The sequence below is a fragment of the Antechinus flavipes genome, chromosome 2, assembly GCF_016432865.1.
Source record: "Antechinus flavipes isolate AdamAnt ecotype Samford, QLD, Australia chromosome 2, AdamAnt_v2, whole genome shotgun sequence".
NCBI classification, from domain to species: domain Eukaryota; kingdom Metazoa; phylum Chordata; class Mammalia; order Dasyuromorphia; family Dasyuridae; genus Antechinus; species Antechinus flavipes.
The window spans coordinates 115,628,680-115,653,359 of record NC_067399.1 but is presented as its reverse complement, the minus strand read 5'-3'; positions in this window follow the sequence as shown (position 1 = coordinate 115,653,359).

The following is a 24,680-nucleotide window of genomic DNA, read 5'->3' as shown; positions in this document are numbered from 1 at the left end:
TTTTTTTAATAACAGTATGATTTTTACAGTTAAAGGTTCTGATAAAGACCTCATATCCAAAATATATAGAGAATTGACTCTAATTTATAAGAAATCAAGCCATTCTCCAATTGATAAGTGGTCAAAGGATATGAACAGATAATTTTCAGATGATGACATTGAAACTATTTCTACTCATATGAAAGGGTGTTCCAAATTACTATTGATCAGAGAAAAATGCAAATTAAGACAACTCTGAGATACCGCTACACACCTGTCAGAGTGGCTAAGATGACAGGAAAAGATAATGACAAATGTAGGAGGGGATGCAGGAAAACTGGGACAGTGATGCATTGTTAGTGGAGTTGTGAATGGATCCAATCATTCTGAGAGCAATTTGGAATTATGCCCAAAAAGTTATCAAACTGTGCATACCCTTTGATCCAGCAGTGTTACAGTGTTACTCCTGGGCTTATATCCTAAAGAGATACTAAAGAAGAGAAAGGAACCTGTACGTGCAAGACTATTTGTGGCAGCCCTCTTTGTAGTGGCCAGAAACTGGAAAATGAATGGATGCCCATCAATTGGAGAATGGTTGGGCAAATTGTGATATATGAATGTTATGGAATATTATTGTTCTGTAAAAAATGACCAACAGGATGAATACAGAGAGGACTGGTGAGACTTCCATGAACTGATGCTAAGTGAAATGAGCAGAACCAGGAGATCATTATATACTTCAACAACAACACTATAGGAGGATGTGTTCTGATGGAAGTGGATATTCGGCAATGAGAAGATCCACTCCAGTTCCAATTGATCAGTGATGAACAGAACCAGCTACACCCAGAGAAAGAATACTGGGAAATGAATGTGGACTGCTCGCATTTTTGTTTTTCTTCCCAGGTTATTTTTACCTTTCTAAATCCAATTTTTCTTGTGCAACAAAAGAACTGTATAAATATGTACACATATATTGTATTTAAGATATACTTTAACATGTTTAACATGTTTGAGATTGCCTGCCGTCTGGGGTAGGGGTTGGAGGGAGGGAAGGGAAAAGTTGGAATAGAAGTGAATGCAAGGGATAATGTTGAAAAACTACCCATGGACATTGATACATTGTTGGTGGAATTGTGAATACATTCAGCCATTCTGGAGAGCGATTTGGAACTATGCTCAAAAAGTTATCAAACTGTGCATACCTTTTGACCCAGCAGTGTTTCTACTGGGTTTACATCCCAAAGAGAAATTAAAGAAGGGAAAGGGACCTGTATGTGCCAAAATATTTGTGGCAGCCCCTCTTTGTAGTGTCTAGAAACTGGAAACTGAGATGCCAATCAATTAGAGAATGGCTGAATAAATTGTAGCATATGAATATTATGGAATATTATTGTTCGGTAAGAAATGACCAGCAGGATGGTTTCAGAAAGGCCTGGAGAGACTTATATGAACTGATCTGAGTGAAATGAGCAGGACCAAAAGATCATTATATACTTCAACAACAATATTATATGATGATCAATTCTGGTGGACGTGGCCCTCTTCAACAATGAGATGAACCAAATCAGTCCAATAGAGCAGTAATGAACTGAACCAGCTACACTCAGCAAACGAACTCTGGGAGATGACTATGAACCACAACATAGAATTCCCAATCCCTCTATTTTTGTCCACCTGCTTTTTTTATTTCCTTCACAGGCTAATTGTACACTATTTCAAAATTCGACTCTTTTTATACAGCAAAATAACTATTTGGACATATATACATATATTGTATTTAACTTATACTTTAACATATTTAACATGTATTGGTCAACCTGCCATCTGGGGGAAGGGGTGGAAGGAAGGAGGGAAAAAGTTGGAACAAAAGGATTTGCAACTGCCAATGCTGAAAAACTACCCATGCATGTATCTTGTAAATAAAAAACTATAATAAAAAATAAACATAAAAAAATTAAAGATAAAAAAGAAAAACTACCCATACATATGTTCTATCAATAAAAAGTTATAATAAAATTTTTTTAAAAAAATATGAACAGTATGGCACTTTTTTAACCAAAAAAAATGCTACATAGGTGGCTATGAACACAATGGATTACTTATAAAAAATAACTTATGTTTGGACAGACTTCAAACTTCCCAATGCAATTTCACATTGTTATCCCATTTTCTCCTCCCAAAAGCCCTGTGATCTAGTGCAGGTATTATCTATGACCCTAAATACAAACAGATTTGATGGTGCTTGAGAGTTATAAGGATCTATTATATTGCACTAGAGAATGTGGGCATTGGACATGGCTTTGGCTAAGGTGAAATAGATGATTGGTGTCCCCCACAATTGAAGAAACAAATCCTATACACTCCTTTGCACAGAAAAAAAATACCTCCTTAAAATAGGTGTCCATAAGAATAAATATATCCTTAGAAAAATAGGCAACCATCCTCTATTTCTGTAAAGTCTCCAACCACTCCTGTAAATAATGAGCAGTAACTCCAGTTGGCCCCTTGTTTCATTCTTATTCAAGTTGCCTGATGATGACATCTTCTGGGCCTATGTAATCCAACACTGGTGGAAAAGACAAAACATCTATAGGGAAGTTAGCATAGGTCTGCTCTTTATACTAGGAAGGATTAACACTCATCTTTCCTTTGAGATCTATGTTTTGGGGATCTTGCACATCTCACTGGTTAACCCAGCAAGTCTTCCAGATTATCATAGGGCACACACTTAAAAAACTTGTGTGTGAATAACAAAGTTCAGGAATATAATAAATAAGCAGAAATGTATTGGGATGGGATGTTGGTCTGGACTTGTGATTTCATGAGGCCTTTCCTTAAATCATTAGCTACTTAAAAGTTCCCCAATCCTACTTTTCAAAAATTACCTTATAGTTATACCTATTTTTATGTATGCCCGTGAAATGGAATGTCCTTAAAGGCAGACTGATTCATTTTTGTCTTAAGATTATAAAAACTGGAATTTGAGAATTATGATACACCTTTGTAGCCATCTACTCTAACCCATGCAGCAAAGGAATCCCCTATATAACATACTCAATGAGTAGTATCTTGTCTCTGCAGGAATACCTCCAAGAAGGAGAACCTTATACCATTCAAAGCAAGCCATTCTACTTTTGAATGGATCTACCTGTTAGGGAGATTTTTCCTAACATCAATCCTCTTTTGCATCTTCCACTCCACTGTTTCTAACTCATGGAGAATCAAATGGAATATCTAATTCTTCTTCCACATTTGAGCCCTATACTTGAGAAACATTCTCATGCTCCCTCTGAATCTTCCTTCTCCAAGCAAAGCATCTCCAATTCCTCTAATAATCTTACTATATCATGGACCCAAAGTCCTTTACCATTCTGATTTCCCTCTCCTGAATATTCACCAAGCTATCAACATCAAACTTAAATCTAGTTGTCAAGAACTGATCCAATGCTTCAAATAAGTCTTTCAAAGTCTGGATACCATGGGACTATCACCTCCCTCTTACTAGAATTTGTGTTCCTAATTTCTGTCATTTTATATTGTAAAGTTATTTGTTTGTTGGTAATAGTGTTTTTAGCTAAGTTCAAGACTTTATACTTATTTCTACTAAATATGATCTTAAATTCCTCTAAGTCAAGGAAGTTAAATGGTGTAGTGGATAGAGCACCAGCCCTGGAGTCAGAAGAACCCAAGTCAAATCCAACATCATACACTTAACAATTTCTAGATGTGTGACCTTGGGCAAGTCCTTTAACCCTAATTGCCTTGCCAAAAAAAAAGAAATTCATCTCAGTTCTCTAACATGTCAATATCTTTGAAACAATGACTCCTTCATCTACTGGGTCATCTATCCCTCCCAATTTTGTATTAACCACAAATTTTATAAGTAAACTATCTATACCTTCTTGCAAGTCATTGATAAAGATATTAAACAACTAAGTGCCAAGAATGAATTCCTGGGGCATGCTTCTGTAGCTCTATTGACATTGAATCATTTGTAATTATTAGTAGAATTCAATCAATCAACAGTTTCGAATCTGTTTGATTATATTATTGTCTCTCCATCTTTTCCACAAAAAGAGTACAAAATACTTTATCAAAAGCTTCCTTAACTTTGCATATATTTTAAAAATAAAAAACTATTATTTTTTTTAAAAGGAGGGGAAAAGCTTCCTTAAAACTTAGGTAAACTATATTTATAGCATTCCTCTCGTTTAGTTTAGTAATTAAGTTTAATAACTAAATCAAAAAAGGAAATAAGGTCAATCTGGCACAATTTTGACAACAGCATTCAGAAATAAAAGCCACTTTCTTTTCCAGATATTTGCTAACCATCTCTTTAATTATTCATACTAGAATTTTTTTTAATTATATTCTCAATACCTAGAAAAATGCCTGTCATACAATAAGTGCTTTAATGTTTGTTGATTGGTTGATTTAATGAGTATGGGAATCCCTTCTCTACCAGATTAATCACTGCTCTACAAGTTATAGTATTAGAGAGATGTTTGGGCCATTGAGAGATTAAGTGACTTGTCCAGCAATTCAGAGCCAGTGTTTCAAAAGAAAGAATTTGATCCAAATCCCTGACTCCAAGACTAGGTCTATTGATCAACTGACTGAATTAATACAAATATATCTATCATCCACTTGGAATCTTCCTTTAAGGATATTATTCTTGAAGTTACATCTTACATAGGATCAAAAGATGTGAAAGTCACTCATCTGATTTATAATGGAGTCTCCTAATATGGGCAGCCATCCATCCACTGGTTGATTTTATAAATTAATTTCACATTCAAAAGATTGGAGGGGAGGGATCTCTTGCCCCCCCCCCAATAAATGCCTCTTCTACAAGATGTGATATTTGAAATTACTTCCTGGGGGGAGGGGTCTTTTGGTCCCTTTTAGAGAGGTGGATTAGAATCTAGATATCCCCTGGAGAAGTAACAAAGTGATGTAAGTTCAAATGAATGTGCTACTGGTATCAGGTCATTACCTAAGAGACTCTATTTATATAGGAAAGGGCATTGCCTTCTTTACAGGTCAAAAAAAGAGTATAATGTATGGGAGTGAGGACAGGACAAAGAAAGGCAAAACTATGAGATCACTGAACCAGTTGCAAGTTGAAAGAGACCTTCAGGGTCATTTAGCCCAGCCTTTCTCATTTATTGTGAACCCCTTGAGAGACTGCAACAATGGTCCAAGGGGGTTGCACTAAAAAAAAAAAAAAAAATTAAAAAGTCTTTAAGCAGTAAATAAATTCAGAATATTATGATTAGTATATTAAATGACCCTAGGAGGTTCACAATACAATTGTTGTTGTTGAACAGGATTGATTGAACAACAACAACAACAACAAAAAAAAAAAAAAAAAAAAAAAAAAAAAAAAAAAAAACCTCTGGGAACTACTCGTTTAGTCCAATCCCTCATTTGACAATTGAGGAAATATATACATAGAAGTTGTTCTTTGCCCAGTCACACAGGCAATAAGTGATTGAACCAAGATTCAAACTCAAGCCCTCTTATTTCAAAACCAATACTGTTTCCATTATACTAGGCTACCCACTTGAGGAAAATTACCTAGTCATCCCCTTTGTCCAAAACAAAACCTAAATATTATTTGTTTTTGCTGTTCAATTGCTTCAGTCATATCTGACTCTTATTGACCCCATTTGCGATTTTCTTGGCAAAGATATTGAAATACTTAGCCATTTCCTTCTTCAGCTTATTTTACAGATGAGGAAATTGTGATAAACAGGGTTAAGTGATTCGCCCTGGGTCACATAGCTAGTAAATGTCTGAGGTCATATTTGAATTCATCACTTCCTGACTTAAGGCGGAGTGTTCTATCCACAATGCCATCTAACTGCCCTTAGATTTTATTATTGTATTTTACAAATAGGGCAATACAAGGAGATTAAATTATTTCCCTTAGATAATACCCACTTAATGGGGAAAATAGGATGAGGGTTCAGATCTATTGATTCACCTTTTTTTAATTTTAAGGTAATAACAAATAATATTTGCTTTATAATTACAAATTATTTCATTTGTCCCTCAGAAAAACTCTGCAAGGTAGATAGCATAGAATAACTTTAACCCGTCTGACACATGGGAAAAATGAGGCCTAAAGAAATTGTAACCCACAAAAAGTTGAACAAATAATAAGTGAAAGAGTCAAAATTCAAATTTTATGAGGTTACTCTGGATCCAAAGCGCTTTCTCCATAATGTTACCTCACTAAGTCTTAATTTTCTATTGGACTACATTCTATTTATTAAAGAAATATTTAATCAATATTAGGAGCTCCCGTTCTACCAATATCTTCTATATTTATCATATTAGAAAGCTTCCTGAGACAATGAGAGGTTAAATGACTTGCCTAGCTAGCATCATAGACTCAGCATGTGTCAGAGAAAGAATTTAGCCCAATCATTAAACATTTATTAAGTGCCTAATATGTGCCAAGCACTATGCTAAGAGCTGAGAAAGCAAAAAAAATAGACAAAAAATAGTGGCTGACCTCAAGGAAATTGCAATTTAATATAGGACATGGCATAGAAAATGTGTGTATATTTGATTTAATACAAATATTTCTGTCACTACTTGGAATATGCTTTACAGGGATATTACTCTTGAAGTTACATGATATCTCTAATCCAGACTCATAACTAGGAAAAAAACTGGAAAATCAGTGGGTACCCACTTATTGGGAAATGGCCAAATTACAACATATGAATGTGATAGAATATTATTGTGCCATAAGAAATGATGAAATGGATTATTTCAGAAGAAGCTGGGAAGAGCTTTATGATTTGATGCAGAATAAAGTGAACAGAACTAAGAGAACAATTTACATAATGGCAATAACCTTAGAGAGAAAACTAATTTTAAAAGACTTTAGAACTCTAAATAAATGCAATGAAAAATTTTGAATCCAGAGAACTGAAGATGAATCATACCATTCACTTCTTCCCAGATAAGAGATGGACTTAAAATCTAGAGTGAGATATCCATATCTGAGGATTTGTTTTGCTGGTCTATGCATATTTACTGTGAGAATTTGGCTTATTTTCTTATTGTTCAATGAGAAGGAGGCTGTGGGAGAGAGAGAAAAAAATTTTATTTCCCTAAAGAAAATATATGATTAACATCCATATGACTTACTTAATTCTTTAATAATCTGTAGTTCCATCAGTCACATTCCTTTACCAACACAAGATCTTTGTGTCTTTTTGCCTAAGTAGACTATCTATCTAAAATGAGGAACTATCTCTAAACTGAGATGATTGAAAAATTCCATAATCTTCTTGATAATGAGCTTGATAATAAACTTAACTAGACTGAATCTTAGTGGACAGACATACATTCCATCATTGGGTCCATGCTCAAAGCATTTCCAGATCTGTAAGACCCTTCTGGAGCTCATGTAACAATCTTGATATTTTAAACAATCCTTATTTTTTATGAAATTCAATTTTATTTTTTTCCTTTTTTTTTTTAAACTGAGGCAATTTGAATTAAGTGACTTGCTCAGGGTCACACAGCTAGGAAGCGTTAAGTGTCTGAGGTCAGATTTGAACTCAGGTCCTCTTGACTTCAGGGTTGACTTCACTATGCCTCCTAGCTGCCCCAATTTTATTATTTTCGAATCTATGTGCCAACTCAAACTTAAAATCATCAAGTTGTGTACAGCAGAAGTCCTTAAGGGGATTTATCTTAATAAATGTATAATAATGATTTTTAATGATCTTTCTCATTTCTAATCAGCATTCCTTTGCATAAAAGAATGATTCTAAAGTGCTTAAAGTACTAAATAAAAACAGCTTTGCATTCTTAGCATTTCTTAACACTGGATATCATGGTCAAAAGAGCACTAGGTCTTAGTACACCTGAGATCTAGGCCTGACACTATCATTAACTACCTGTGTGTGATCTTTAACATTTCTAGGCCCTGGTTTTCTTATCAGTGAAACAGCTAGTTGGATTAAAGTATCTCCAAGCTTCCTTCCAACTTTAGCATTCTACAATTCTGGAATTTTCAGCTTACAGACCTATTTGCTCAACTGTTTAACACTGCCCTATGAGAAAGGGTTAGTCAAAGAAAACTGTAACTCAGCAACAGAAAATTGATTCATAAACAAAATTATCGCAAACTCCAAGTTGGAAGAGTCCAAATTAATGGGGCTTCATCAATACCTGTGTTTATCACTTATAATCTCTCATATACTAACTTAGATTTGGGTTAGAAGTGATGCTGTATTGTGATCACTCTATATGCTAGAAGTTCCAGAAGAGAGTTGGATGAAAGAGGCACGCTAAAAATGAATGAGTAAAACTATCTTGGCAAACAAACTAGCCCAGAATGAGGATAGCCAATGGACCTCAAACCAGTAGTGATGAGGGAGATGTTTAACCTAAGCATATATTCCCCCAGCAGAAGGCATGCATGAGAACAATTTGTTCCACTTGCCATGAAGGCAGTTGAAGCAAGCACTGTGGAGCATTTAGTTTGGATAGACATCAAAAACGCCAAGATTATCCACTGCATCCCAGAGCATTGCCAGTCATCTGGACTTTTGTCCTGCCACAGGCTTTCATCTGGAAGAAAGAATGAAGCCAATGACTTTTTGCAACTCTGCCTCACTTAATCTCATTCATGTACAAGTCAAGACATCTCCCTGGGATGTCTTTGGTTCCCTTTGAAAACAAAAAGTGAACAACAATAAGTAATATCCTAGAAATAACATAGGCAAGTTTTAGAAACTCTAAATAATAACTAATGTTGTAATTGCATTAAGTTTCCAAAGCTTTTAGTAGGCAGTCTGTCATTTGAACTTTGTACAATTCTGTGAGGTTAATCAAAAGATTTCCATTCAAACGCCTTCATTTCTCTGGGCCTCTGTTACCTCATTTGTAAAATGAGGAAATTGAACTAAAAAATCTCTGAGGTCCTTTCCAGCTCCAAAATTAGCCTATGCTATCATTATTATCTAAGAAAACATAAACCCCTTAAGGGTAAGGACTGCTTTGTTTTTGCATTTGTAATCCCAATATATTACACGGGACCAAGCACACAGTAGGTGCTTTAAAAATGCTTGCTGAATTGAATTGAAATGAAGCAACTTCATTTTATAAATAAGAAAACTGAGTCTCAGAGAAGTTAAGCAATTTACTCATGGTCACCCATCAGAAACTCTTTCAGACCCAGAAGAGATTATTTAGGTCTATAAAATAATTATTCACTCAATGCTGATGAAGTAATGATGCATTAGAAGTGCCTCATTTACATATAAGAAATAACCAATCATTGAGAAGAATGTGGTTCAGCTCTTCTTTCTAAGTGATAACTTCTTAATGCCCAACCATTAACTCCTAGAGTTTTTCCATGTAGTTTGACTCTCATTTCAGCTCTTCCTTCAGGGTTGGTCCAGCTCTCCATGAAATTCTTATTCCCTAGATGATCATTAATAGTCTGTCCCCCACTTAGATGTAAGGAAGGCTTCCAGGATTTGGGTTCAGTGACTGTTGCCTCTGCTAGTCCCTTCTGGAAGAAAGGTCACTTTTGGGTAGCTACTCTGCTGCTCTCAGTTCTTCCTTACTGCCAACACCTTCATGTTTTATCTACTTTTATTTGAATTTGTAATTGAGGGATTAGACAATTATATATATACATATATTTAAATATATTATATATACATATATATACATATATATATATATATTATATATATTTTCAAAAGGCCATCCTGCTATGGTTGGAAGCAATATATTTCACTCACCAATGCATAGAATTAGATTTTAAGTGATAGGGAGCTTTAGTAAGCCACAAGTGATTAGTTGATTTCCTTGAAACTCCATCTTTCTTATTGTTTTATCCTTGCTATTATTCAGTCATGTCCAACTCTTCATGATCCCCATTCAGGGTTTTTTTGGCAAAGATACAGGAGTGGTTTCCATTTCCTATTTCAGCTTATTTTCCAGATGAGGAAACTGAATCAAACAAGGTTAAATGTCTGAGGCCTGATTCAAACTCATGAAGATGATTCTTCCTGACTTCAGCCCTATCCACTGAGCCAACTCAATGCTATCCATGGCACCCCAAAAAGTGAAACAAAATCCAAGAGGATGGGTAGTGAAGAAGTAAGCTTTAACCAGTGGTCATTTTTTTTTAACTCTAATGGGTCAAGTATCTAGATTTTGTTTATTCATACACAGAAGAAGAACCTTAACACTTTAACCTCAAGTTATATGCAGAATAAAAAGAGTTGTGGAGTGATTTTTTTCCATTTTTAGTAATAATGCATTACTTTAATTTTTCATATGAAAATCTCCCCTAGGTGTTATATTTACAACTTGTAAATACTGGAAGTACAATGAACTTAAAGAGTCAGAGGACTTAAAATCAAGTTTCACCTTTGCCACTAACTCATAACATAAGACTCAGCCAACAACAATAGTAATGACTGACATCTATTTAGTCTTTGAAGGCTTGCAAATGATATTACACATATATTGCAGATTTATAGGTAAGACCATTGTGAAAGCCCACCCTGAGGCTATACAACCAGTACATGGGAAAAAAGCTTTAGAACACAGGTATCTCCTACATGGTCTATAAGTCCAACACTTTTTCCACTACACCTCTGGAAACTTGACCCCATTAATCTTTTCCAGGCTTTCAATTCTCCCATGGTTTTGTTTTTTTTAAATAAAGAGGATACACTAGATAATCTCTTCCAGCTTTGCGAGTTGGTGATTCTATTTTTATATTTTCATAATTTACTTCAGAATGAATTGGAGTATTTTCCTCTATTTTATTCAAATCAATTGAAAGAATATTTGAGTCTACTATGAGCAAGGCACTCTGCTAGATGCTTTACAAATATCATCTCATTTGATACAATTCTACTAGTCAAATGGTATTATTATCTTGATTTTACAGAGGTTTAATGACTAAGTGATTTGGTCAGAGTCACATAGCTATGAAGTGTCTGAAGTCAGATTTGAAATTCCTCATTCTAGGATGAAGGCTCTATCTAATGTACTAACTAGCTGAACAGCAAGTATTGTACAAATTAAAGCTTTAAAGGTTTGTCTAGAGAACTTCTGGCTAGGATGGCTTCCTGAATGGAAGGAAGATCGTCCCTTTTCCAAACATCTAATCCAGCAAACAACTGAATGTCACATCGGATTGAATAATGATCAAAATTATAGTAATGGACTTCTTCCATAGCAGAGGTACTCAAGTGGTCAGCCAGAATGACTGAGAGAGAAAAAATCCACCAGCAAAGTGCTGGCTCAAATTAGCCTCCAGGAACAATGAGGTACAAGACACTGTAGAGACTTGAAGTTTCTGTGATTGAAAGCAACAGGAGGGCAGACTTCCAGGGATGGATCCAAGATGGTGGAGAGGACACAGGTTTCTTTCTGACCTTCTCCTACAACCCTCAGACTAATTAGCAAATCTAGCCTCTGAATTAGCATTGGAACAGCAGAATTCACTAATATTGGGAATACGACAAATTATCAGCAGAAGATAATTTCGAAGATCACCAGAAAATGTCTGTTTCAATTAGAAACGGAGGGAGGCGAGCCAAGCACTGAGCACAGATGCCAGCGCAGACAGGGCAGAGCAGGGGCAGTGCAGACTCTGCAGGGTAGGATGGGTACAGACTCTGCCTGGCAGAGAATCCACAGGGAGGAATCTATAGCAGGGTTGGCTACTCTGCCATGGCTGAAAGCCAGAAGATCAGCAGAGAAGTTATAAAACATCCAACACAAAAACAAAAGGTAAAGAGTGAACCCCAAATCACCATATTCTCACAGGACCTGGCTATCCCCACCCAGCACTGGGAGTGACTCAGAACTGACTCAGCGCAGCCATGGCCACTTATAGAGGAAGCAGCCCCTTATAGAGGAAGCTTGGAAAACCTCCCTGCCCTAAAAGCAGACCCTAACTTTTTTTTTTAAATGCATAAAAAAAGCAAAGAGAACTCTGACCATAGACAGCTTTTATGGTGAGAGAAGAATAGATTTCAAAACCTGAGGAGACTAAAAGCAGATCGGCTCCAGATGATGCCCCAAAAGGTGATATAACCTGTGATATATCACACAATGCTCTCCTAGAAGAAATTTAAAAGGATCTTAAAAGAGAGGTAGAAAAAGAATGGGAAAAGGAAAGAAAAACTCTGCAAGAGGATTTGGAAAAGATATATAACTCATTAAAAGATAGATATGATAAAATGAAAAAAGAAAGCAACCTCCAGAAAAACAGAATTTGTGAAACAGAAAAAGGAAATAACTTCTTAAAAAACAGAATTTTTGAAATGGAAAAAGAAAATAACTCTTTAAAAAACAGAATTTGTGAAATGGAAAAAAATTCCATAGAACAAAACAACTCATTTAAAAATTCAATTGGACAAATACAAAAAGAAGTAAAAAAGTAAATGAAGAAAATAATTCACTAAAATGCAGAACTGAACAAATGGAAATGAATGACTCAATGAAATAACAAAAATCAGTCAAGCAAAACTAAAAAAAAAAAAAGAAAAATAGGGAAAAAATACCTAATTGGGAAAACAACTGACCTAGAAAAAAATCTAAAAGAGGCAATCTAAAGATTATTGGATTCCCTGAAAACTATGATGCAAAAAAAAAAAAAAAAAAAAAAAAAAAAAAGCCTAGACACTATTTTTTCAGGAAATCATGAAAGAGAACTGCCCATATGTCATAAAATCAGAAGATAAAATAATCATTGAAAGAATTCACCAATCACATCCTGAAACAGGCCCAAAAATTAAAAAACCCCAAGGAATATCATGGCTAAATTTAAGAACTATTGGACCAAGGAAAATTGGACCAAGGAAAATATATTACAAGCAGCCAGAAAGAAACAATTCAAATACCGAGAAGGTACAATAAAGATTACCCAGGATCTAACAGCTTTTACTTTAAAGGATCGAAGGCCTGGAATCTAATATTTCAAAAGGTGAGGGAACTTGGAATGCAGCCAAGAATAAATTGCCCTGCTACAATGAACATTTTCTTTCAGGAAGAAGATAGATATTCAATGAAACAGGTGAATTCCATTTATTTCTGATGAAAAGACCAGAGCTAAACAAAAAAAAAAAATTAGCTCTAAATTTAGAACTCAAGAGAAGCATAAAAAAGTAAAAGGAAAAGAACTCTTGAGAACTGTATTTCTGTTCTGGGTATATATAGAGAGTGCATGTATAATCTAATTTTATTGTTATAATATAAAAAAGAAACTAGAGGTGAAAAGGGGAATGTACCAGAAAAAAGGGGAAAGTAGAAATAAAAAAGGGAAATTACATCCCAGGGAGAGGAAAAGAAAATCTATTATAATTGAGGGAAAGAAGGGAAGGTGACAAACATTGTGTGAATCCTATTCTCATCAGATTTGGCTCAAAGAAAGAATATTAGACATATTTGGTTTCATCAAGAAACTTTTCTCATGTTATAGAAAAACAGGAGGAGAAGGGGGGAAAGGGAAGGGGTAGGCTCAATAGAAGGGAAAACAGAAATATTACAGGAAAGGTATAAGAAAGGGGAGTGGTCTTTAAAGGGGGAGGACTGCTTGAGGCAAGTAGTACTCATAAGTAAAATACTGAGGAGGGAAAGGGGAAAAGGAAAGAGAAAAGTATAATTTGGGGTTAATAAAATGGCAGGAAATACAGAATTAGTAATTTTAACCATGAATGTGAATGGAGTGAACTCTCCCATAAAGCATAAGTGGATAGCAGACTGGATTAAAAGCCAGAATCCTACAATATGTTGTTTAAAAGAAACACATTTAAAGCAGAGCAATACATACAGGGTAAAGGTAAAAGGCTGGAACAGAGTCTATTATGCTTCAGATAAAATAAAAAAGCAGGGGTAGCCATCCTGATCTCAGGTGAAACAAAAGCAAAAACTGATCTAATTGAAAGAGAAAAGGAAGGAAACCAAATCTTGCTAAAGGGTACCATAGATAATGAAGCAATATCAATATTAAACATATATGCACCAAGTGGTATAACATCTAAATTCCTAAAGAGAAATTAAGAGACTTGCAAGAAGAAATAGACAGCAAAATTATGATAGTGGGAGATCTCAACCTTGCTCTCTCAGAACTAGATAAATCAAATCACAAAATAAATAAGAAAGACGTTAAAGGGGTAAATAGAATACTAGAAAAACTAGTTATGATAGCTCTTTGGAGAAAACTGAATGGGGACAGAAAGAAGTACACTTTCTTCTTGGCAATTCATGGAATCTATACAAAAATTGAACATATATTAAGACCTCAAAATCAAATGCAGAAAGGCAGAAAAAAACATGTATTTTTTTCAGATCACAATGCAATAAAAATTACATTCACTAATAGACCAGGGGAAAATAGACTAAAAAGTAATTGGAAACTAAATTATTTCATTCTAAATAATGAATGAATGAAAAAGCAAATCACAGACACAATCAGTAATTTCATACAAGAAAATGACAATAATGAGACAAAATACCAAAATTTGTGGGATGCAGTTAAAGCGGTTATAAGGGGAAATTTTAAATCTCTAGATGCTTACTTGCATAAAATAGAGAAAGAGAAGATATCAATGAAATGGGCTTGCAACTAAAAAAGCTAGGAAAAGAACAAATTAAAAACCCTCAATCAAATACCAAACTTGAAATTCTAAAAATAAAAGGAGAGATAAATAAAATTGAAACTAAAAAACTATTGAATTAATAAATAAAACTAAGAGTTGGTTTTATGAACCAACAAAGTAGATAAACCTCTAGTTAATTTGATTAGAAAAAAAGAAAGAGGAAAATCAAATTGTTAGTCTCAAAAATAAAAAGGGAGAACTTTGCACCAATGAAGAGGAAATTAGAGCAATAGTTAAGAGTTACTTTGCCCAACTTTATGCCAATAAATTTGACAACCTAAATGAAATGGAAGAATTTCTACAAAAATATAGATTGCTCAGATTAATGGAAAAGGAAATAAATTTCTTTAAAAGTCCCATTTTAGAAAAAGAAAAAAGACAACCTATTAATCAACTCCCTAAGAAAAAATCCCTAGGACTAAATGGATTTACATGTGAATTCTACCAAATGTTTAAAGAACAATTAACTCCAATACTATATAAACTACTTGAAAAAATAGGAAATGAAGGGCTCCTACCAAATTCCTTTTATGGCATAGACATGGTACTGATACCTGAACCAGGTAGAGTGAAAACAGAGAAAGAAAAATATAAACCAGTCTCCCTAATGAATATTGATGCAAAAATCTCAAATAAAATATTAGCAAAGAGATTACCAAAAAAGCATACCCAGGATAATACACTGCAACCCAAGTACTATTTATACCAAGAACGCAGGGCTGGTTGAATATTAGGAAAACTATTAGCATAATTGACTATATCAATAACCAAATTAACAAAAACTATATGATTGTTTCAATGCAGAAAAAGCATTTGATAAAATCCAATACCCATTCCTATTAAAAACACTAGAGAATATAGAAATAAATAGACTTTTCCTTAAAAATCAGTAGCATCTATTTAAAACCATCAGCAAGCATCATATGTAATGGAGATAAACTAGAACCATTCCTATAAGATCAGGGATGAAACAAAGTTGCCCACTATCACCATAACATTCAATATTGTATTAGAAATACTAGCTTTGGTAATAAGAGAAGAAAAAGAGATTAAAGGAATTAGAATAGGTAATGAGAAAAACAAATTATCACTCTTTGCAGATGATATGATGATATACTTAGAGAACCCTAGAGAATCAACTAAAAAACTATTAGAAATAATCCACAACTTTTGCAAAGTTGCAGGATACAAAATAAATCCACATAAATCATCAGCACTTTTATATATCACTAATAAAAGCCAACAGCAAGAGATATAAAGAGAAATTCCATTCAAAATAATTGTCAATAGGATAAAATATTTGGGAATCTATCTGCCAAAGGAGGGTCAGGAACTATATGAGCAAAACTACAAAACACTTTCCACACAAATAAAGTCAGATCTAAGCCACTGGAAAAATACCAAGAGCTCTTGGATAGATTGAGCAAACATAATAAAGATGACAATACCACCTAAGCTAATCTATTTATTTAGTGCTATACAAATCAAACTCCCAAAAAACTATTTTACTGACCTAGAAAAAATAACAACAAAATTCATCTGGAAGAACAAAAAGTCAAGAATTTCAAGGGAATTAATGAAAAGAAAAGCAAATAAAGGTGACCTAGCTGTACCAGACCTAAAACTATATTATAAAGCAGTGGTCATCAAATTTATTTGGTACTGGCTAAGAAATAGAGCAGTTGATCAGTGGAATAGATTAGGTTCATAGAACAAAATAGTCAATGACTATAACAATCTAGTCTTTGACAAACCCAAAGACCCCAGCTTTTGGGATAAGAATTCACTATTTGACAAAAACTGCTAGGAAAATTGGAAACTAGTATGGCAGAAACTAGTCATTGACCCATATTTAACACCGTATATCAAGATAAGATCGAAATGGGTTCATGATCTAGATATAAAGAACAATATTATAAACAAATTAGAAGAACATAGAATAGTTTACTTCTCAGAGCTGTAGAGGAGGAAGGAATTTGTGACCAAAGAAGAACTAGAGATCATTATTGATCACAAAAATAAATAATTTTGATTATATTAAGTTAAAAGAGTTTTGTACAAACAAAACTAATGCAGACAAGATTAGAAGGGCAGCAATAAACTGGGAAAACATTTTTACATTCAAAGGTTCTGATAAAATCCTCATTTCTAAAATATATAGAGCAGGGGTCCTCAAACTTTTTAAATAGAGGGCCAGTTCACTGTCCCTCAGACTGTTGGAGGGCTGGACTACATTAAAAACAAAAACTTTGTTTTGTGGGCCTTTAAATAAAGAAATTTCATATCCCTGGGTGAGGAGGATAAACATCCTCAGCTACCTGCATCTGGCCCACGGGCCATAGTTTGAGGACCTCTGATATAGAGAATTGACTCAAATTTATAATAGTTCAAGCCATTCTCCAATTAGTCAAAGGAAACAAACGGACAATTTTCAGATGAAGAAATTATAGCTATTTGTAGTCATATGAAAAGGTGTTCCAAATCACTATTAATCAGAGAAATGCAAATTAAGACAACTCTGAGATACCACTACACATAGACAAGGACCCTGTAGAGGATGGGTTCAAATTTAAAGTAGAATGGTAGTTAGGGTATACATATAGCCAGGAGTACCTCTGACTTATGGCTCCAGGAGTCATTCATTTTTAAAATTTGAAAAGTATATTGGGGACCTACTTGGTGGTAACCCATCTACCAGCAAGGTTGCCAGGTTTCTGTGAGCAGGTGTTGCCTCTATTCTTTTATGCTTAGTGAAAATCTGCCATAGGCACAGAGAACCTCAGGCATTATGTCCCTACTTGGAGAAAGTGAGGAGTTTGCTTCTAGGGGAGTCACAATAACACAAAAGAGAAGAGATTTGTAGAAAATCTGGAGCACGCATAAATATTCCATAACTGGTTCTGGTCTTTGAACCACTTGTTTAGGAGATTACATCTGAGTGCTTTCTGATGGCTTGAGATCTCTCCTCTTACAACATTGTTTCTCACCAGATGCTGCCTAGGGGTCTTGCTGCTTTGCTGACAGCATCTAGTAAGAAACAAGAGTCATCCTGCCTCCTAACATTAATATAATTGGACCCACACTATATAGAAATTGAGATATGTGGGCCCATTCTCCCCAGAAATTGAAGTGATATTTTGTTATTGCTTTTGTTGTTCAGTAATTTCAGTCATGTTTGACTCTTCATGATCCCTACACTCCAACACATTTGGGATTTTCTTAGCAAAGATACCGAACTGGTTTACCATTTCCTTCTCCAGCTCATTTTACAAATGAGGAAACTGAAGCAAACAGGGTTAAGTGGCTTGCCCAAAGCCATACAACTAGTAAGTATTTGAGACCAGATTTGATCTGACTTCTGAGCTAAGCATTTTATCCACTGCACTATTTAGCTGCCTGAAATGATATAGGGAAGAGTATGTCCCTTAAGGTACTAAAAGGAAATGTTTTAACTTTGTTCTTGTTATATCCTTGAAGCAAATGTCCTATTGTAAAAGCTAATTGATATTAAGTGATTAAATGGAACTGGGATGCTTGTCCACTCACTATGCCAGTGAGTGGAACACTGGCAGAAACACAGCCAGTGGAGGCTTAAGTCAATGGTATTAGAGAAGAAATACCCACAATTCCCCAAAGTATTACTGGAATTCCAAGGGCAGTTGCAAAGAGCTTTAATCCAAGAGAGGGAGCAACAGAGCCGGTGGCTACTTGCTACATATATTGATTCTTTCTTGATTTTAGACGAATGAGAATGTTGAAAGGGGAGTACCCAAGTGACCGGAAGACCAGTCAGAGACATCACAGGAACTACCGGCAAACAGAGAAAGTAACATAGCCCATAGAACAGAAGTGGTCACCAAGGACAGTAGCAATATGATGGCTATAGATTGCTATATAGCAATATAGATGGCTAGAAAAGCACCAATCTTTAGAACCCAACAGAGCTGCTTCCCAGATAGAAGTCAAAAGAACTCCATGAAGGGAGAAAAATGACTCCTGGAGCCATAAGTCAGAGATACTCCTGACTATGTGTGTACTCTGACTACCATTCTACTTTAAATTTCAATCCATTCTCTACAGGAACCTTGTCTATATGTAAGAAGACTCCCTATAAGGGGGAGTGCAGGAAATTCGTTTTATAATGAATCTTCTATCTATACCCTCTCCATAAATGCTTTTTTTTTTCTAAAAGCTAATAGAGTTCTACTTGTTCATTGATAATAGGAAGCACAGCAAATGGATAGTTAAAGTACATTATTTTAAAAAATTTCTTCAGGATTACCCTTTAAACTCAAAGGAGAATAATAATCAACAATCATCTAAGGATTCAAGCTATCAGTGTAAATGGGAATTGGGCAAATGAGCCTAGAGAGGACTACAATACATACATAGTATCCATGTAGATGTATGTCTATGTTTATGTATATGTATGTGTACATCTGTGGGGGTACAAAAGAATACAAAAGTGTTTTTTATAACAGCATAATTATATTGAATACATACATAAGTATGTGTGTATATATATATATATATATATATATATATATATATATATATATATATATACAGAGAGAGAGAAAGAGAGAGAGAGAGAGAGAGAGATATGGAGGGAGAAGGAGGGAAGGAGGAATATAGAGAGGGAGATATAGACATATATAGATATATATATACATATATCTGTGTAAAATCTATTCAACTACATATATACACAAAAATACTACAAAATATTTTAAATTACAATATGATATTGAGTGTTTTTCCTACTAAAGCACTGTATTTGCAGAGAACATGAGTTCAAAGCCCCTCTCTACTTCTTGCTATCTGTATGACCATGCCCAAATCACTTAATATCTCCAGACCTCAGTTTTATCCTCTGTAATATAATAGGTTTGGATTGGATGACCTCTAAGATTGATTCCAGCTTTGAATTCTATAAATGTAGTGTCCTCAGGGTATTGAATATTTAGCAATGACATCTAATTATCTTATTAAATTGATACTTTGAGTACTCCTCCTCATTATATTTTATTTAATGAAAACATTAACTGAATTAAGACAAATGTTCAGAACTAAGCATTGAAATAAAAACATGCCCCATGTTTTGATAGTGCTTGTTCACTCACTGTAAGATCAAGACTTACAAGTTGGAAAATAAATGTATTCTGACACATCAAAAGCTTTTTCTTTCCTCTGAAATCTTATCTGTTTGTGCTACAGACCTTGGAATTCTCATGTATGTTATCATGAATACCAATGATAATTATGTGTTTCTCAAAAGGCCATTTACATTATCAAATAGCCTTTCCCACTTTGTTCTCATGTGTCATCTTAATTGAAGTGTTGGAGGAAACTCAACTGATGTTCACATGGCCAAAATCACAACTTGTTTTAGAGCAGATAAAATGTGCTACTTAAAAGTGATTTCCAAAGAATCATTTATTCAAAAGATAGTGTGATTTGGAGTTAGGAAGAGAAGAGAGAAAAAGATGAACTACTTATCTTAAAATTTAAAAAAATTAAAGGGAAAAGGAAAAGAACCAGAAAAGGAAGAGAGGAGGAGTGAAAGGAGAAAAGAAAAAAAAATCATGTAAAATTCACAATCCAAACAGAAAATAGGCCCAGGGATCTCAGAGCATGGTTTCTCAAAAAATCAATATCAATTCCAAACTTCAATTACAAGATTAATACATGAACACTGGACAAAATGCAACATCTATAAATATCCTTGGGTATTTATTTTGTTTAAACAAGTATTCTACTTGACTACTTACTGGCATTTCAGATGCAATTTGTGGAATTTTTCATATCCACTTGTGTCCATTCTGGACTCCAGAGAGAGCAATAACAGCTGGAAAGCAGGTAGCTCCAAAAGTTGCCATATGTTTGATCCTGTGACTAGCATATGAATGTTCTCTTCCTTCTGTTCAAAGAGCAGGAATGACAAAAGTGAAAATCTTTTCAAAGGGGTTCTCTTCTTCTTAGACAAAACTCTCCCTTTTTTGGAACTAAGCCACTCTAGAAATCACCAACAAGTCAACTATACTTTAAAAGTCCATCTTGGACTTACTTTGAATTTACAATTTGGAAGTTGAGCTCCACAATTTAGGGGAATTCTCATCAGGAAAGGATCTAAAGCTATCAGATGCCTCCTTCATCTCCCTCCTCAATTCCCCTTCTCACCCATCAGTGAGCTAAACCATAACCACCTACTCATCAATCCCCATACTTCTTCCATAATAAAATTTATGGAAATAAAAAGGAGCTCTCCCTTGGGAAGAAACAAGGGACTTCTTTCCCATTCACACTGAGAGGAAAATGAACTAGCCCTATTATATAGCCTTCTATAAGAATCTTGGGTGGAAGAATTGGCATAAAGGAAATCATGTGATCCATTATAGATATCCTATAATTACATTTCAGAGATAGAAACTGATATAGAGCTAAATTACTTAGATTTTACCTAAATCCAAAAAACAAAAAATTTTAAGGACCAACTATGTCTCAATCTGAGTAAAACAACTAAGCTTTGTAAAGCACTATTTAAAATGCTTCACAACCTGGCCCCTGGTGACTTTTCTATCTTTTTTTACATTTCACTCCCCCCTCCTCCCCTTCACTAATTAATCCAACTCCCATGGCTTATTTGGGGTTCTTTGCACAGGACAGTACCTCCCATCTTTCTTCCTTTGCATTAGCTGTCTTTTAGACCTGCGATTCTATCCTTCCTCATCTTTACCTATTCATTTCTCTGGCTACCTTCATGATTCATCTCAAGTCTTACCTTCTACAGAAGACTTTTTCTGATACTGCAAGTTTCTAGTACCTTCCCCTCTGAAATTACCTTCTCTCTAATCTATGGATATCTTGTATGCAGGTAATTATTTTCATGTTTATCTCCCCTTTTATAATTCAACTTCCTTAAGGGCCAAGACTTTTTTTTTTTTTTTTTGCTTTGTTTGTACCTCTAACACTTAACTCAGTGTCTATCATACAAAAGAATTTCATCAATGCCTGTTAACTGGATGATAAATTACTAATAGTCTTATAGGTTATCATTGAGCATCCATTCTTAAATCCCTCCCATCAGACTTTAGTAGCTGTTATCTACCAACTCAAACGACATTCTTTTTCTTCAATGAGTTAAGTTCAATGCCTAATTCAGTTTTTCTCTCTTACCCAACTCCTACACTCATATGAAAGAATTTCACCATGCATATTGGTAATCCCTCAAACATCCTAACCTCCAGTCCCTTAATTTACTCATTTCCAATAACCTACTCTTCCACCTCACCACAGCTGCATACACAGAGACTGGTCATACTCTTGATATTGTCATCACCTACAAATATTCCAAAGCAGCTAGATGGCTCCATGGATAGAGTTCTGGGCCCCGAATCAGTAATCTAGCCTCAGATAATTCCCAGCTGTGTAACCCTGGACAAGACATTTAGTCCTATTTACCTCAGTTCCCTTCTGTGAAATAATCTGGAGAAGGAACTAGCAAATCATTCTAGCATTTTTACCCTGCCAAGCCTCAGTCTTGGATGATTTCCTCTGACTTCCCTACTACATACACAAATACTGAATGAAGGTGGAGAAAATTATGAACCTGTGCTGACTAGGTACACTACAAATTTATGTTATGTAATCTTAACTGGGCCCTCAGTGTGTCAAAGCAATCCTTCTACACTTCTCTAATCAACTCAGTATCCCACTTACCACAATAGCTTTTCCAAATCTTTTTAACTTTCCTCAAACCTCTCTCAGCAGCTCTGTTCCCACACTCTCAGCTATGAACCTCATATTTCCTACCTCTTGACGCAACACTGCTGATTTATCTCTGTAGAATTTTGTCTACAATATCATAGAAACTTCTTCAACTGGAAGAATCCACATTGAAAATATTCTGCTGTTACAATGGAAATTAGCTGATTCCTCCGGGAACTTCCAATTTAAGAAAGAGTATAGACCAGTATTATCTTCATTCCTCTTCAGGCTATATCAATGACTCATCTCCACAGGACTTTCCCCACCATGCCGTGGCCTGGATACTTTCCTCCCCTGCCCCGTTTTCAGCTTTATTTTACGTATCCCACCTCACCCTCATTCAAATCTAAGCTCCTTGAAGGCAACAACTGTTTTTTTTTCCTGCTTATATTTATATTAATATTATATCATCTATATTATACTATACTATATTATTCTATCTATATCATGCTTTTTTCTGCTTGTATTCCAAGCACTTGCCACAGTTCCTGACATATAGCAAGCTCTTAATAAATGCCTGTAAACTTTGGGTTACTGGTAAGGCAATCATTTAGGTTATAGTTGCACAAGAAATCTCCTTTATTTGTTAGAAGACTAGATTCCAGAATTATATTACTTACAAATCCAAAATCCACCTCCTCCTTTATTTACACAGAAGGTTCCTTGGGGTTCTAGAATATTATTCATAAACTAACGCCTTTGTATACATGGGCAAACAAATATTATCTGGCTCTTGTATGACCTTCTCATCTGCCATCTCTTGTGAAGATCAAATGAGATAATATATTTAAAACCTTAAAATGCTATGTAAATGCCAGTTATTATTATTATTACCTCTTGGGCCGAGAAAATCCATTCTCACATCTCCCTGGTCTCAGATTTGTATTCAGAAAGCTATGGGCAAACACAATGTGTTCCTGTCCCAAGGCAGTCATTATCAGTTCCTGAGGAGAGAAGATTGTTCAATTGCACAAATATTCTGCTCCTTACTTGGAATACAGGTCTATTTTGTTGAGTGCTAGTCTATCTTCTCAACTAGGAAAAGACAAAAAAGCAAACCGCCTGAAATAGTCTGCCAACTCACTTTGCTAGATCATGAAGAAATATCAAGTCTTGGAGTACCAAGAGTCTATCCTCCTGAGACCCTGAACTCCATTTATTTTATCAGCAGACTAATTCACTGCTCTTTAAAAATTTTAGTTTTAATTTTAAAAAGGCACCAATTGGAATGCCCAAACTTTCCATGTCCCAGACAAAGATTTTCAATCTGTAAGAACATCAGACTGATAGAGTCAAGGACCTGGGTTTACCAGGTTTAACAAACACTTAGAAAATGATTTCTAAAAAAATCAAAGTGGAAGAAACCCTTAGGTAAGTGCTCCATTGAAGATTTCACTAACCTTTAATTTCTTCATTAGTTCTTAAAATATTATAGAGATGGAAAAGATAGTCAAAAAGAAACAAAATTTCACAAATATCATATAGCCATATGAGCAGTAATTCTATTTAGGATTTTATGAATATTAAGAAGGATACCAAAAATTTTTATCAAAAACCTATGAATCTTGGTTATTTAGGATAATTGATATAATGAATGTGAGCAAAATGTGTGAATACATGTTACTATCAAAACAGAAACCCTGAATAGAAAAACTAGCATTTCCTTTTCCCTTGGAAATACCCAAGCCAGAGCCGTTATTAAAGAAAAAGCAGGAGAAATGGTGGGAGAATAACCACTTCTTTTCTTTTTTTGTTTCTAGAAATTCAAAAGATAGCTCAGTGAGTCATTTCTGAAAAAGAGTCATTGAATTCTGAAAGGAAAAAGTAACATAAAGCTAAATGAGCGTCAAGGCGAAAAGGATGTTGGGAAGGAAAGTCTTCCTCCTCGGGCTGCTTGATTTTTTTTTTCATTCCCTGAGAAAGAACAAAATGACCTGGGCAAAGACTCCCTCTGAGCTCACTCTTCCTGTTCTTACAAGGTGTTAACTAGTTGGCCAACACAGGTAAAAAAGGTGGCCAGAGGGGGGCCATTTCTATAGAGGAAAGTGAGAAGTGTGACAAACTTGATATGAAAGCTCTTCAAGGAGCTGAAGAGAGAAGCTATGGAGTAAATGGGGAATCCATTTACTGGAATTGAGACTGGCAGCTGTAGAATTAAATGAGTTACTGTGTGTGTGTGTGTGTGTGTGTGTGTGTGTGTGTGTGTGTGTGTGTAAGAAAGAAAGGGAGACCCACAGACAGACAGACAGAGAAGGAAAGGATAAA